We start from the raw sequence: 16,349 nt of genomic DNA, 5'->3' as shown, positions 1-16,349 counted from the left end.
ACCTCAAAGTTAAAATTCTTTTCTGCATGTCTCTCCATTTTAGCCCCTAACACATAGCCACCAATGGTGGAACAATGAGAGTTGGCATGAGCCCTTGAATTTCAGAGAATCATAGAATCCCTACAGTGTGGAAGTAAGCCATTTGGCCCATTGAGTCCACACCGACTTGTTGAAGGACATCCTACCGAGACGCACTTCTGCAACTCTGCATTTCCTAAGGCTAACCCGCCTAGCCAGCACATCCCTGGATAATTTAGCATGGCCAATCCACCTAACCAATACATCTTGGGACTGTGGGAGGAAACCCATGCAAACACAAGAAGAATGTGTAAACTCCAGACAGTCACCCAAGGGTGGAATTAAACCCAGGTCCATACTGCTGTGAAGCAGCAATACTAACCACTGAGCCACCAGGCCGCCTTCATTATTCTCACTCAACCTCCTCCAGGATGCTCCTTAAAACTCACTTCTTCAATCAAGCTTTGGTCATAGAGATATACAGCATGGAAACAGACCCTTCAGTCGAACTCGTTCATTCTTACCAGATACTCTAACTAAATCTAGTCCCTCTAAACCCTTCCTATTCACATAGCCATTCAGATGCCTTTTAAATGTTGTAATTGTGCCAGCCCCCACCACTTCCTCTGACAGTTCAGTCCATACATGCCCCACCCTCTGCATGAAAAAGTTGTCCTTGAGGTGCCTTTTACATCTTACTCCTCTTATCTTAAACCTATGCCATCTAGTTTTGGACTCAACATCTCTCCCGCCCCCCACACACATCCCCCACCCCCCCCCCCCCCCCCTCCCCACCCCACCATCCCCCACCACTCCAGGGAAAATACCTTGTTCATTTCTCCTTTCCCTGCCTCTCATGATTCTATAAATCTCTAAGGTCACCTCTCAGCCTCTCCCTCTAACTTGAACCCTCCAACTCTGGCAACATCCTTGTAATTTTTTTATGAACCCTTTCAAGTTTTACAACATCCTTCCTCAGGCAGGGAGACCAGAATTGCAGGCAGTATTCCAATAGTGGCTTAACCAATACGGGTGTCTCCCGCTATCCAAAAGTAGAGCGTTCCTATAAAACCGTTTGTAAGCTGAAATAGCATAAAGCAAAGAAACAATTACCATTAATTTATACAGGAAAAAATTTTCAGCGTTCCCAGACCCAAAACATAACCTACCAAATCATACCAAATAACACATAAAACCTTAACTAACACTAACATATAGTAAAGGCTGTAGGAGGTCAATCTTGTTCACGGATGCACAAAATAAATCAAGTTAAAGCACAGATGCTCACATAGTTCAAAGCTATGGTGTTGAGTGTAGTTCCCAGGGAAGGTGCTTGGCGGCGCCACTCTCTTTGCATGTACTTTATCATAAAAGCAAATATCCTCTTTGGGTTAGCCAAAACAGGTACTAAAGCAGGTCTTTCGTAAAATCGAATTGGCATAAAGTAAACATTCAAAAACCGGAGGATGGGGGGGGAGATACCTATATCCTGTACACCTACAACATGACTTCCTAACTCCTTTACTCAATGCACTGACCGATAAAAGAAAGCATACCAAACGCCTTTTTCACGATCCTGTCCACCTGCGACTCCACATTCAAGGAACTGTGAACCTGCACTCCAAGGTCTTTTTGTTCAGCAACATTCCTTAGGACGTTACCATTAAGTGTATAAGTCCTGCCCTGATTTGCCTTTCCAAAGTGCAGCACCTCACAATTATCTAAATTGAACTCTATCTGCTACTCCTCGTTCCATTGGCCCATCTGGTCAAGATCCTGTTGTATTCGCTATCCAGTACACCTTCAATTTTGGTGTCATCTGCAAACTTACTAACCATACCTCCTATGTTCACATCCAATCATTTATAAAAATGACAAAAAGCAATGAACCCAGCACCAATCCTTGTGGTACACTGCAGGTGACAGGCCTCCAGTCTGAAAAACAACCCTCCTCCACCATCCTCTGTCTTTTACCTTTGAGTCAGTTCTGTATCCAAATGGCTAGTTCTCCCTGTATTCCATGTGATTTAACCTTGCTAACCAATCTACCTACAACACAATCTACCATGAGGAGCCTTGTTGAACACCTTACTGAAGTCCATATAGATGACGTCCATTGCTCTGCCCTCATCAATTCTCTTTGTTACTTCTCCAAAAAACTCAATCAAGTTAGTGAGACACTATTTCCCATGCACAAAGCCATGTTGACTATTCCTAATCACTCCTTGTCTTTTCAAATACATGTACATCCTGTCCCTCAGGATTCCCTCCAACAACTTGTCCATTACCGATGTCAGGCTCACCAGTCTATAGTTCCCTGACTTTTCCTTACTACCTTTCTTAAATATTGGCACAATGTTAGCCCACCTCCAGTCTTCTAGCCCCTCATCTGTGACTATCGATGATACAAATATCTCAGCAAGGGGCCCAGCAATCACTTCCCTGGCTTCCCACAGAGATCTAGGGTACACCTGATCAGGTGTCAGGGATTTATCCATCTTTATCTTTTTAAGACATCAAATACCACCTCTTATGTTAAATGGACACATAATTGTATCACTTTTTGTATTAAATTTATTTTCCCAACTTCTCTTTCTTCCATATCCTTCTCCACAGTAAACATTGATACAACATCCTCACTTAGTATCTCCCCCATCTCCTGCAGCCTTGCCGATCTTTAATGGGCCCTATTCTCTCCCTAGGTATCCTTTTGTCCTTAATGTATTTGTAAAATCTCTCTGGCTTCTTCTTCACCCTATTTGTCAAAGCTATTTTGTGTCCCCTTTTTGCCCTCCTGATTTCTCTTTTAAGTATACTCCTCTTGCTTTTGTGCTCTTCAAGCGAATCACTCAATTTCTGTTGTCAATGCTTCCTTCTTATTCGTGACCTGAGCCTCAATTTCTCTTGTCATCCAGCATTCCCCACACCTACCAGCCTTGCCTAACAGGAACATACTGACTACTCTTATTTTTCTTTCTTTGGCTCAGGATTTATTTTACCAGTTTATGTTTCTTGTTAAGTACCCTGGAACATTTACCTCTGTGAAAGAAGCCATATGCATACAATCTTGTGTTGTTGGAATATTGATAACTGCTCACTCGGGGCTGAATAGCCTCTTTCTGTACTGTAGGGGTTCTATGAAATTGAGTACAATATTCAAACAACAGTTGTTGGATTCAAGACGAAAAAGGAAATTTGGAAGTAAACTTCCTGTAACCATGGTAATTTTACCTGCTAAGCTTTTTTAAACATTGGGCATTTATGGTGTCTGAACATCTTTCCTTTCCAACACTGCAAAAATGGTAATGAGTTCTTCATGATTTCTTTTATCTCTTTGATGCCTTAATCACTGACTTTTAAAAATCTTGTATTCACTGTTTGTTTTTGCATCTATTTTCCAAATTATGAAAACAACAGTTAACTCTCAAAGTATGCACCAGCATGAATTTGTGCTGAATCTATATTCTCCTTATAGTCATTTTACAAAAACACAACAGACTATGGTCTGTTTCATTGATGTTACATGGTCTCTTAAAAGTTCAATGAGCAGACAGGAAGTAAATATTTACCTCACACCAGAGAGCCATGCCCACTGTATTGGAAACAGACAAAAAATTAACATCTTCTACCTAAGACTGAAATAGGATTGTTTTTTTTTCATATGCAAATAAGGGACCCTGTTGCAACTTGGAACTAGCCTGAGGCAGTTGATATTGCATAGTTGTCATGACATAAAACAATTTTATACACCTGCTATTATGACCAAACCTGGTCTCAGGATCTCCTGCTTCCTCATCCCTGGACAGTTCCCCGAATGCCTGCTTTCTTCCCATCTGAGCACTGATCGCAGACCTCAGGGCCCAGCAGTTCCTCCTCTAGACATCTACAACACGACCTGGTGACTTACCTCTATTAAACTGTGCTGGCTCCTACTGCAGCTGCATCGACAATGTTGAGTTCTAAGGCTAAAAATCAGGACCACGTCCTTTCCCAGCACTTGTCAACTGCTGTTCATGCTACAGAGATGAAAAACACCAAAATAGTTGCTCATCCCTTTATTCCCAAAGGTGTGCTGATGTAGACTTATTGTTAGACCATTGCAAGAAAAAACAAGCTTAAAAACAAAATTTTGCATGACTTTATTCAACTAATGAAAGCATCATTTCTCCTGCTTCTGATATCTTTGGTATCAGTAGAAGTCAACAGTGGTTTTATTTTGACCCACTGTAATATTGTCAACCTCCACTCTTGCCACAACTCCTCTCCTGCTGAAACTTCATCCTTGCTTCTGTTCCTGCTATACCTGATTATTCTGAAGCAAACACAAGGCCTTCCAGTAGTCTGCTGCCTGTGACCTGTCTTCTACCAAATCCGTACTGTCTCCCAGCTAAGAAATGGTTCAGTTTTAAAAGTTCTGCTCCTTAATTCCAAATCCCTTCGTGACTCCACCCCTCTGTATTTCTGTAATCTCATCCCATCCCACAGTCTTTTGATATATGTCAGCTCATTCTGTTCTTTTGAGCTTGATTCGGTATTGATGGCTGTGTCTTAAGTTTGCTGGGACCTAATCTATGGAATTCACTTCCTAAATCCCATTGCCTATGAACTTCACTTCCCCTACTTTAATACTTTCTTTAAAATCTATCTGATCATGTTTTGGTCATCTGCTCTAATGATTTCATATGTGGCTCAATGTCATTTTTTCAATTATACGCTTGTGAAGACTAGCCTTGAGCTTTTTGTACAAAGGCAGGTCAGGCTCACAGCATTCAGAGAAGGGCAGGACAAAGAGGTAGATTCCAATTCACTGCAGCAGGAACAAGACTCTGTCCTGGATGCTGTGGGCATCAAACTGATCCTCGTTGGCCATCTAATCAAATAAGTCAACCAGTAACCCTCAAGGAGTCCAAGTTGCTGTAGCAAATCCATAGTGTACTGTATGCTATAGGCTCAAGCTATGAAAATTAAGGATAGAGGTTCTAAATTTCTTGCAAATCTCTCTGACTCTCTCTCTCCCTCACTCCCCTATGGTCACATTATGAACACTTGACCATCAAAACAGAGTAGGACTTGAACCAAGAGCTTCTAACTCAGAGGCAAGATCACTATCTATTGCACTACAAGATTTGCACTACAAGATCTCCACTCAAGAACCTTGCAACACATGTTACAAAAACGCTATCATGTCCAAGTATGCTTTGAGTTGTCAGACAAACTGAACACACCATTAAAATGGTCACTGCAACTCATGTGGCCTTAGGCATTTTGAGACCTACTCTGTCTTGTCCTTAAAGAGCATTCACAGCCACCCAGAGAATTCTTCTAAGGATGGATCGACATAAAGGAATCATAGATTTTCAGTCAGCCTGAATCTTTTTTAAAAATCTGAATAAATCAAAACGTAATATATGGAAGATGGATGTGAGTGGATTCTATCAACCTTCCATTACTTGTGATATTTTCCCCCATCCATACTAATTTAGGTGAATCTCAAGTTTTCAAATGATAACACAAGATGTGTTAGCAGGATTCATATTATACTTTGCTTGGAAAGAGGACTTTGAACTTGTGTAAGTCACATGATGGAACCATTTTGAATGTTTTAAATTATTCAAAAGCTGCACACACAGTTCCATGAAAACTCATTGAATTAGCAGAAGGTCACCCAAGCAGTGAAGGTAATAAGCATCAATATCTTGAAAAAGGGAGATCCAATCCAAGAGAAGGGTTACAAATACAACATTTAAAATACTTTTGGACAAGTGCATGGATAGGAAATGTTTAGAGGGATATGGGCCAAACAGAGGCAAATGGGACTAGTTCAGTTTAGGAAATCTGGTCAGCATGGAAGAGATAGGCTGAAGGGATCTGTTTCTTTGCTGGTGTTACTCTGTTCCAAGCTTGAGTTCCCCTGAGAACCACTCTCCTGAAAATTTGACTACTAAAACCTCTCAGCGTGCTGAGATTCTTTGGCTTTGCCAGACCTTCACTTCAACTCTGAAGTGTTACATTCATTTAAAAACCTACAGGCTGACCACAAAAGAGACTGAGTTGATCATAATCTTCATTTGTATCTAATTTTTGCATCTATAAGAATGTGTGCAGAGTGAATTAAACATGGCAATAATTCTTGGGGTAAGTGGAATGAGAATAAATCATTTCCATCTTTTTAAAACAAAAAAAACTTGCAGCTAGAGTTATTTAATTGGGACAGTAATTCTGAGGGTAAGAAAAATACACCTCTTACATACAGTAAAATGGAACACACACACTCTGGCTTTGATCACACTACATAAATGCAAATTGTAGTTGGTGGAAATAAATCCTGCTTCTGTGGTACTACATTCAAATGTCAGAAACTTTAGGATAATTTTCACTGTTAGGTATCATGCTGTTTCTAAATGCTTTAAGGCATGCAGTCCAAGTAACCTATAAATGACAGTTAAAGAAAAATGTTACCAGCTTAGAGTAACCAAAATCAAAATACTACAGATGCAGGAAAATCATAAACAAAAACAGCTGGACATATTCAGCAAATCAGGCAACATCAATGGGGAAACAGAAGTTGTTGATTGAAGTCTTAAACCCTTCCTGAGGATTGTTAGATATTACAGATGAACAGCATTTAAGAAGGAACAGAAAAAAAAGTGGCGGGGGGGAGAGAAAGAAAGGAAATTATATAGCTGACATGTACAGAACGTGAGATGGTTAACTGGAAAGAATAATACTTGTGGGCAGCACGGTGGCACAGTGGTTAGCACTGTTGCCTCACAACGCCAGAGACCCAGGTTCAATACCTGCCTCAGGCGACTGACTGTGTGGTGTTTGCACATTCTCCCCATGTCTGCGTGGGTTTCCTCTAGGTGCTCCAGTTTCCTCCCACAGTCCAAAATGTGCAGGTTAGGTGAATTGGCCATGCTAAATTGCCCATAGTGTTAGGAGAAGGGGTAAATGTAGAGGAATGGGTCTGGGTGGGTTGCGCTTCGGCGGGTCGGTGTGGACTTGTTGGGCTGAAGGGCCTGTTTCCACACTGTAAGTAATCTAATCTAAGTCAAAAATTGGCATAATACAAGCATTGATGGATATTTGAGACCCAGGAAGTGTGTGAAGAGATGAAGGAAAATTAGGAGATTGGAACATGAAAAACTAGTGTTACAAATAGCTTCAATGGCCCAGAAAGAAACAAAGTAGGTCGACCCGGAGGGTGCTACCACACTTGTATTCTGACAAGAGGCGGTACTTTCCACCCAAGTACCAATATTTTCCTTTTCCAAATCAACAGAAAATCCAGTACGCCCATTTCATATTGCTAGGCTCCTACTGTTGCTGCTGAGGTCAAAAACTGTTAAATTCATGGTTAAATCTTAAGGAGCGAGAAAGTGCTTCATGGAAACATTGTTCCTTAAAATAACCTACATTTTTGAAACTATTGTATCTGTGCTGTCAACTTCTTTCAGAAAAGCAAATCGTCAGAGGCAGTAAGTGCAATAAAACAGTGTATCAGTACATTAAAACATCTATTGAAATATTGTCAGATAATGTAAAGATTTTGTTGGATAATTGAGTTACGTTTCTCTTAAACTAATGCGGTTCTTTCGGATTACGTACATCCAACAGAGCAGATTTCACTGATTAACTACTTTCCACCTGTTGATTGACAGAGGTACAGATCACTACCTATAACTCAATAAGGTTTCAACAACTACATCAGCACAAATACTCGCGACTGTTCTTATTCTTGAATAAGTGGAAGTGTCTTTATTATTGTGCAGTACTATTTTTAAAACAAAATGCAAGACAGACTAAACACCCCATGTTTCAGAGTTTCTTAAAATCACATTCTTAGTTTAAGGAATTCTGCATGTAAAAATGAAGATAAGACATGGGTATAGAGGTAGGCCATTCAACCCTTTGAGTCTGTTCCACCATTCAAATGAAGCATGGCTAATCTGATATCCCTCAACTCCACATTCCTGCCTTTGCCTCATTATCTATGACATTAAAAAGTAAGTTATTCAATCTTTGTACTCTCCCACATTTGGCAGTGTCCATGGTTTTTTTCAATTGTCACCACTTCCTGTTTCTCAGAAACCACTCAACAAATGTCCAGTCTCATTTTGTTACAAAATTACAGTAATCTTGGGGTCGAAACGCCCACACAGCTGCTACAATTGTCATTCACAATGTCATGGCATTGTAAAAATATTATCTTGTTAGTAAGAGTTTTGTTATTTGTCAAAATTCTAAGAGAATGGACATTTCAACAGTGATCCTTTTTGGCAATAACAAAAATATGGAGCTTCTTAAATTATCATGGGCATCAAGATGTAACCTTTAATATAATTCTGTCTGTATTATATTCTGCAGTAAAATTAACATTCAGATTTAAAATGGTTATATTTTGTCATTAATAGTCATACTAATAATGTGTTACAATTGAAATGTGGTTGCTTACTCTGTAAGTCTATGTTATTTGCTGATTTTCTGCTAAAGTATTGCTTCTCAGCTGCACAAGCAATGCGATACGGTGGTGGTGGGGGGAGGCAAAACAGGTTTGTGTCAATTTTAGGACTTGAGTTGACATTCCTGTAATGTACATTTCATTTAGTTCATTTCCAATGGACAATCAACTGCAGAGATTAATATAAAAAGTACCACACTGTATTTTACCAGCAAGAGCTATAGAAAATCAGTGAGTAGCAGAAGATTGGTGGATATTAAATTTCACATCCTTCAGTTTGTTAAGATGAAAGCATCTTTGCAAATACAGAAAAATTGGATACATCATTGGTCTTTTCTTTCTGCAGAATGCACACAAATTAACATGTTTAAAGTATTGATTCTAGGAAGGATATTGAGCAAGCAAAGTACATTTTTTGTGGCCCTACTGAAACTTATTAGTCTGGTCTAATGGCAAGTGTCAGCTAAGTTGAAGTATAACAAATCATTAGCACCTGCACTTTGCTGACAAAGAATATTGACACCAAAGAAAGAGCTTTAGACTAAACAGAAAGTAGGGAGGGTTCAGGAGAGGGGATATGTAGTTTCACAAAGCAAAAGGAAATGGTGGCAAGGTAGCTATTTAGATAATAATACCAGTGTGGGACAGGACAGAGTGTATAAACATAATAAAAAGCAGCTTATAGGGTCAAAGGGGGAAAAAGGGGATTCCACCTCTGCCACTCCACCAAGGGTCATTTAAAGTTGCAAAATTCAAGATTTGGCATGTACTGAAAGACTTGATACCACAGACCTTATGCATCATATGAAAGAGACTGAGTTGTCAATTTGTAAGATAGAATAGAGTCATAAAGATGTACAACATGGAAACACCCTTTGGTCCAACCCATCTATGCCAACCAGATATCCTAAATAAATCTAGTCCCATTTGCCAGCATTTGGCTCATATCCCTCTAAATTCTTCCTATTCATATACCCATCCAGGTGCCTTTTAAATGTTGTAATTGTATCAGCCTCCACCACTTCCTCTGGCAGCTCATTCCACATACACACCAACCTCTGCATGAAATGTTGCCCCTTAGGTCCTTTTTACATCTTTTCCTTCTCACCTTAAACTTATGCCCTCTAGTTTGGACTCCCACACTTTGGGGAAAAGACCTTGTCAATTTAACTTATTCATGCCCCTTATGATGTTATAAACATCTTTAAGGTCACCCCTCAGCCACCAAAGCTCCAGGGAAAACAGCCCCAGCCTATTCAGCCTCTTCCTATAGCTCAAACCCTCCAACCCTGGCAACATCCTTGTAAATCTTTTCTGAACCCTTTTAAGTTTCACAACAAACTTTCTATAGCAGGGGGACCAGAATTGTATGCAGTATTCCAATAGTGGCCTAACCAATAGAAAGAAGGATTTCAAAATTTTTACTCAGTGCATTTATTCGTAACATTATAATCTCAACAACGACAATTAATCACTCTTTTTTAATGATATATTTATATGACAGAGTATACAGATACTTTGCCTGTAATTTTTGCACCAAAAGCATATGCCCATTGTTCTCTTGCACCTGCTACACCACATTATTATTGTTCCATACTGTCAATTACTGTCAATTGTACCTCCAGCTGTGAGTTCACTTCACCCTGCTGACTGCTTTGCATAAACTGAAAGAACAAAATGCTCAGTAAAACAGGTGGAAAGTTCAAGATATATGTGTGGTTTCTGTCAATAATTTGAGGTTTGTATTTCTGTTGCAGCTCTGTCTTTCATGCAGGTATATCCTCAAGAGTCTTGTCTGCATTTACCCCGCCTTGACACTCTGCTTCTCTCCCCAACAGTCTTTTCATTTATCTCTTTTACCTTTTTGCTCTTATTGGTTTCTCTTTTCCTTCTTGTGCTCGATCTGTCACTTTCAAAGCTGTATCACCGTCCTCTGCAACTGTCTACGCTTTACTCCGTATGGATTTCCAATTGGAATTCTATCCTTCATGCTTCAGATCCACCACGGGGATCTCTCGGATATTTCAACGTTCCTCAAACTCTTTTTATCACTGCTTCCTGAGATGCATTCTTAGTGTTATGGTGCTGCCAAATGAACACTTCTCACTTCAGCAGTACTGACACACAGTCACAAAAATGACTTCTCTACAGATTCATTTCCTCCTTTGCATATTCAAATTTTTTAACAAAAAAATTTTTTTCCCTTTCCTGTGCTACACCCTACTCTCATTTCACCAACTTAAAAGCTATTACATTTCTAATTTTCCCAGTTCTGATCAATGGTGATACTCTGAAATTTATTATCCCTATATGGTATAAGGTTTTGTTTGTAGTTTTGGCACAACACGAATACACGTCACATAATGGCAAGGGAATGTTGGGGAATCAAATTATCTTAGTCAGGACTGGCATGTTTCTCAGTGGCAGACTGCTACAAAGAAACAAAATATGGAAAGAAGAACTGCATTTAAAAAAGAAAATTATGATGCCAATCATACTGTCCTATGGTAAATTGTAAGATTTCCTTGCTATAAAAAAAATCAAAAGAACTATGGATGCTGTAAATGAGAAACAAAAGCAGAAGTTGCTGAAAAAGCTCAGCAGATCTATCAGCATCTGTGCAGACAAATTAAACTTAATGTTTTGGTTTTAGTGACTCTTTAGTGATGGTGACTTGGAAAATGGCAGTTTCTATGCAGAAGATAGGGTGGAGGAGGGGGTAAGGAGTAAACGATAGGTATAGGGATAGAGCCCAAACAGAGAGAAGAACAATTGGACAAAGGAGTGAATAACAATATGTCTAGGAGGGTTAATAGCTGTTAATGGAGACTGTTAGTGACTATCAATAGGTTGTGTGTAATGGCAGACTATGTGATAACAAGGCCTAGTGTTTGTGGTAAGGGGCTCGGACATGGTAGAGTATAGGTCCTAAAATTGTCGAACCCTATATTGAGTCCAGAGGGCTGCAGGGTGCCAAGCAGAAAATGAGGTGTTGTTCAAGTTTGCACAGAGCTTCGCTGGAGCACTGCAGCAAGCCTGAGCCAGAGATGTTGGCCAGGGAACAGGAAGCTCAGGGTCTTTTTTGCAGGCAAAACATAGAAGTTCTGCAAAGCAGCCACCTAGTCTTCATTTCCCAAATGTAGAGGAGACCACATTGTGAGCAGCGAATGGAGTAAACTAGTTTATGAGAAGTGAAGGTAAAGAGCTGCTCAACCTGGAAGGTACATTTGGGCCCTTGGATACTGAGGACAGAAGAGGTAAACGGGCAGGTGTTACACCTTTGGCAGTTGCAGGGAATAGGACTGTGCAGTGGTGTTGGGAGTAAAAGAAGAGTGGATTAGGGTGTCCCAGAGGGAATGGTTCCTGCTGAATGCAGACAAGGGAGGGGAGAGAAACATGTGTCTCGTGGTAGCATCTCGCGGGAGGTGGCAGAATTGGTGGCTGATGATCTTCTGGATGTGGATGCTGGTGGGATGGTTGGTAAGGACAAGGGGAATGCTATTGCTATTGCAGGAGGGAGGTGAGGAGGTGAGGGCGGTGAAGGAGATGGGTCGGATCTGGTTGAGGGCTCTGTCGACAACGGAACTGGGGAATCCTCAGTTGAGAAAGAAAATGGACATGTCGGAGGCTCCCTTGTCAATGTTGGCCTCGTGAACATATGTGACAGAGGCAGGGGAACTAAGAGAATAGAATGGTTTCTTTACAGGAAACAGGGTGTGAGGGTGTATAGTAGGTAGCTGTGGGAGCCGGTGGGTTCACAGTGGATAATAGTGGCCAGTCTATCCACAGAAATGGAAACAGAGATGTCGAGGAAGGGAAGGGAGGAGTCCGAGATAGACCAGGTGAAAGTGAGGGCAGGGTGGAAATTGGAAGTGAAATCAAAGAACTTTTCCAATTCTGGACGAGAGGAGGAAGCAGCACCGATGATATCATTGATATAGCAGAAAAAGAATTGTGGGTGAGGGCCAGAATAGGACTTGAATAAGGAATGTTTCATGTACCTCCCGAAGAGACAGGCATAATTGGGGCCCCTGCAAGTACCCATGGCCATCCCTCTGACCTGAAGAAAATGAAAGGAGTTAAAAGAGAAGTTATTGAGGGTGAGAACAAATGGAGAAGGGTGGTGGTGGGTGGGGATGTTCAGACCTTTGCTCCAGGATGAAGCGAAGAGTCCTGAGACCATCCTGGTGGGGATGGAGGTGTAAAGGCATTGTAAAGAGGAGGCGGCTGGACCTTGCAAACTGGAAATTCTGAAACTGCCATAAAGCGTCAGAGGAGAGAAAACAATGAGCCAAGACAGGGACAGAGGAGTTCTGTGGGGCAGGAGCAGGCTGAAACAATGGGTCAGTATTGTTTGTAGACTTTTGGAAGGATACGGAAGCGAGCTGTGGAATTCGGAGACTATCAGCTTTGAGACAGTTGGTGGGGCAGGGGAGATCACCAGATAAAATGAGGTCAGTGACTAGTTGCTACAAAGACCTTATGTTCCATGGCAGGGAAGATAGGAGGGGGTATCTGACAGCTGGCGCTGGCAATGTAGAGGTCAGTACACCAGACTGCAACAGCACCACCTTTATCGGCAGGCTTAGTAACAAAGTTAGAGTTGGATCTAAGTGCACAGAGCGCAGTTAGTTCGGAGGGAGATAAGTTGGATTGGGTGAGTGGGCAGAAAAAATGAGGCAACCAATGTCACGTCGAGGGGTCTCTTGCTGAGATATTTGTATCATCGATAGTCATAGGTGAAGTGCCGAAAGACTGGAGGTTGGCTAACCTGGTGCCACTGTTTAAGAAGGGTGGTAAAGACAAGCCAGAGAACTATAGACCAGTGAGCCTGACGTCGGTGGTGGGCAAGTTGTTGGACAGAATCCTGAGGGACAGGATGTACATGTATTCGGAAAGGCAAGGATTGATTAGGGACAGTCAACATGGCTTTGTGTGTGGGAAATCATGTCTCAAAAACTTGATTGAGTTTTTGAAGAAGTAACAAAGAGGCTTAATTAGGGCAGAGCGGTAGATGTGATCTATGTGGACTTCAGTAGGGTGTTCCACAAGGTTCCCCATGGGGGACTGGTTAGCAAGGTTAGATTTCACAGAATACAGGGAGAACTAGCCATTTGGATACAGAACTGGCTTAAAGGTAGAAGACAGAGGGTGGTGGTGGAGGGTTATTTTTCAGACTGGAGGCCTGTGACCAGTGGAATGCCACAAGGATTGGTGCTGGGTCCGCTACTTTTCGTCATTTATATGAATGATTTAGAATTAAGCATAAGAGGTACAGTTAGTAAGTTTGCAAATGACACCAAAATTGGAGGTGTAGTGGACAGCGAAGAAGATTACAACAGGATCTTGATTAGATGGTCCAATGGGCTGAGAATTGACAGATGGAGTTTAATTCAGATAAATATGAGGTGCTGCATTTTAAGAAAGCAAATCTTAGCATGACTTATACACTTAATGGTAAGGTCCTAGGGAGTGTTGCTGAACAAAGAGACCTTGGAGTGCAGGGTCATAGCTCCTTGAAAGTGGAGTCGCAGGTAGATAGGATAGTGAAGAAGGCATTTGGTATGCTCTCCTTTATTGGTCAGAGTATTGAGTACAGGAGTTGGAGGTCATGTTGCAGCTATAGAGGACATTGGTTAGGCCACTGTTGGAATATTGCGTGCAATTCTTGTCTACGTCCTATCGGAAAGATAGAGTCATAGAGATGTACAGCATGGAAACAAACCCTTCGGTCCAACCCGTCCATGCCAACCAGATATCCCAACCCAATCTAGTCCCACCTGCCAGCACATGGCCCATATCCCTCCAAACCCTTCCTATTCATGTATCCATCCAAATGCCTCTTAAATGTTGCAATTGTACCAGCCTCCACCACATTCTCTGGTAGCTCATTCCATATACATACCACCCTCTGTGTGAAAAGGTTGCCCCTTAGGTCTCTTTTATATCTTTCCCCTCTCATCCTAAACCTATGCCCTCCAGTTCTGGACTCCCCAACCCCAGGGAAAAGTCTTTGTCTATTTATCCTATCCATGCCCCTCATAATTTTGTAAACCTCTATAAGGTCACCCCTCAGCCTCCGACGCTCCAGGGAAAACAGCCCCAGCCTGTTCAGTCTCTCCCTGTAGTTCAGATCCTCCAACCCTGGCAACATCCTTGTAAATCTTTTCTGAACCCTTTCAAGTTTCACAACATCTTTCCAATAGGAAGGAGACCAGAATTGCATACAATATTCCAACAGTGGCCTAACCAATGTCCTGTACAGCCACAACATGACCTCCCAACTCCTGTACTCAATATTCTGACCAATAAAGGAGAGTATACCAAACGCCTTCTTCACTATCCTATCTACCTGAGACTCCACTTTCAAGGAGCTATGACTCTGCACTCCAAGGTCTCTTTGTTCAGCAACACTCCCTAGGACCTTACCATTAAGTGTATAAGTCCTGCTAAGATTTGCTTTCCCAAAATGCAGCACCTCGCATTTATCTGAACTAAAATCCATCTGTCACTTCTCAGCCCATTGGCCCATCTGGTCCAGATCCTGTTGTAATCTGAGGTAACCCTCTTCGCTGTCCACTACACCTCCAATTTTGGTGTCATCTGCAAACTTACTAACTGTACCTCTTATGCTCGTATCCAAATCATTTATGTAAATGACAAAACGTAGAGGGCCCAGCACCGATCCTTGTGCAACTCACTGGTCACAGGCCTCCAGTCTGAAAAATAACCCTCCACCACCACCCTCTGTCTTCTACCTTTAAGTCAGTTCTGTATCCAAATGGCTAGTTCTCACTGCATTCCATGAGATCTAAGCTTGCTAATCAGTCTCCCATGGGGAACCTTGTCGAATGCCTTACTGAAGTCCGTAAGGATCACATCTACTGCTCTGCTCTCATCAATCTTCTTTGTTACTTCTTCAAAAAACTCAATCAAGTTTGTGAGACATGACTTCCCACACACAAAGCCATGCTGACTATCTTGAATCAGTCCTTGCCTTTCCAAATACATGTACATCCTGTCCCTCAGGATTCCCTCCAACAACTTGCCCACCACCGAGGTCAGGCTCACCGTTCTATAGTTCCCTGGCTTGTCTTTACTGCCCTTCTTAAACAGTGGCACCACGTTTGCCAACCTCCAGTCTTCCGGCACCTCACCTGTGACTATTGATGATACAAATATCTCAGCAAGAGGCCCAGCAATCACTTCTCTAGCTTCCCACAAAGTTCTCAGGTACACCTGATCAGGTCCTGGGGATTTATCCACCTTTAACCGTTTCAAGACATCCAGCACTTGCTCCTCTGTGGAAGTGGACATTTTGAAAGATGTCACCATCTATTTCCCTACAGTCTATATCTTCCATATCCTTTTCCACAGTAAATACTGATGCAAAATATTCATTTAGTATCTCCCCCATTTTCTGTGGCTCCACACAAAGGCCGCCTTGCAGATTTTTGAGGGGCCCTATTCTCTCCCTAGTTGCCCTTTTGTCTTTAATATATTTGTAAAACCCCTTTGGATTCTTCTTAATTCTATTTGCCAAAGCTATCTCATGTCCCCCTTTTGCCCTCCTTATTTCCCTCTTAAGTATACTCCTACTTTCTTTATACCCTTCTAAGGATTCACTCAATGCATCCTGTCTGTACCTGACATATGCTTCCTTCTTTTTAGAACATAGAACATAGAAGAATACAGCGCAGTACAGGCCCTTCGGCCCTCGATGTTGCGCCGATCCAAGCCCACCTAACCTACACTAACCCACTATCCTCCATATGCCTATCCAATGCCCGCTTAAATGCCCATAATGAGGGAGAGTCCACCACTGCTACTGGCAGGGCATTCCATGAACTCACGACTCGCTGAGTAAAGA

At 41.8% G+C, this 16,349-nt stretch overlaps 1 long non-coding RNA gene across 1 annotated transcript in view; it reads right to left on the bottom strand.

Annotated features, from left to right (window-relative positions):
- Positions 1-922: 922 nt before the first annotated feature.
- The window catches only part of LOC122558991 (uncharacterized), a 35,689-nt gene continuing 20,262 nt past the window's right edge, over positions 923-16,349 (bottom strand). Inside the window, exons 2-3 of the long non-coding RNA XR_015759393.1 lie at positions 3,926-4,034; positions 923-1,100 (exon numbers count right to left, since the gene is read on the bottom strand). This is a non-coding gene — a long non-coding RNA (uncharacterized LOC122558991). The remainder of the gene's footprint in view (positions 1,101-3,925; positions 4,035-16,349) is intronic.

This window comes from Chiloscyllium plagiosum, unplaced genomic scaffold (genome assembly GCF_037043375.1).
Source record: "Chiloscyllium plagiosum isolate Xiang-an unplaced genomic scaffold, Cpla_swu_hap1 HiC_scaffold_14, whole genome shotgun sequence".
Classification (NCBI taxonomy): Eukaryota; Metazoa; Chordata; class Chondrichthyes; order Orectolobiformes; family Hemiscylliidae; genus Chiloscyllium; species Chiloscyllium plagiosum.
This window is presented reverse-complemented; position numbering and strand designations above follow the sequence as displayed.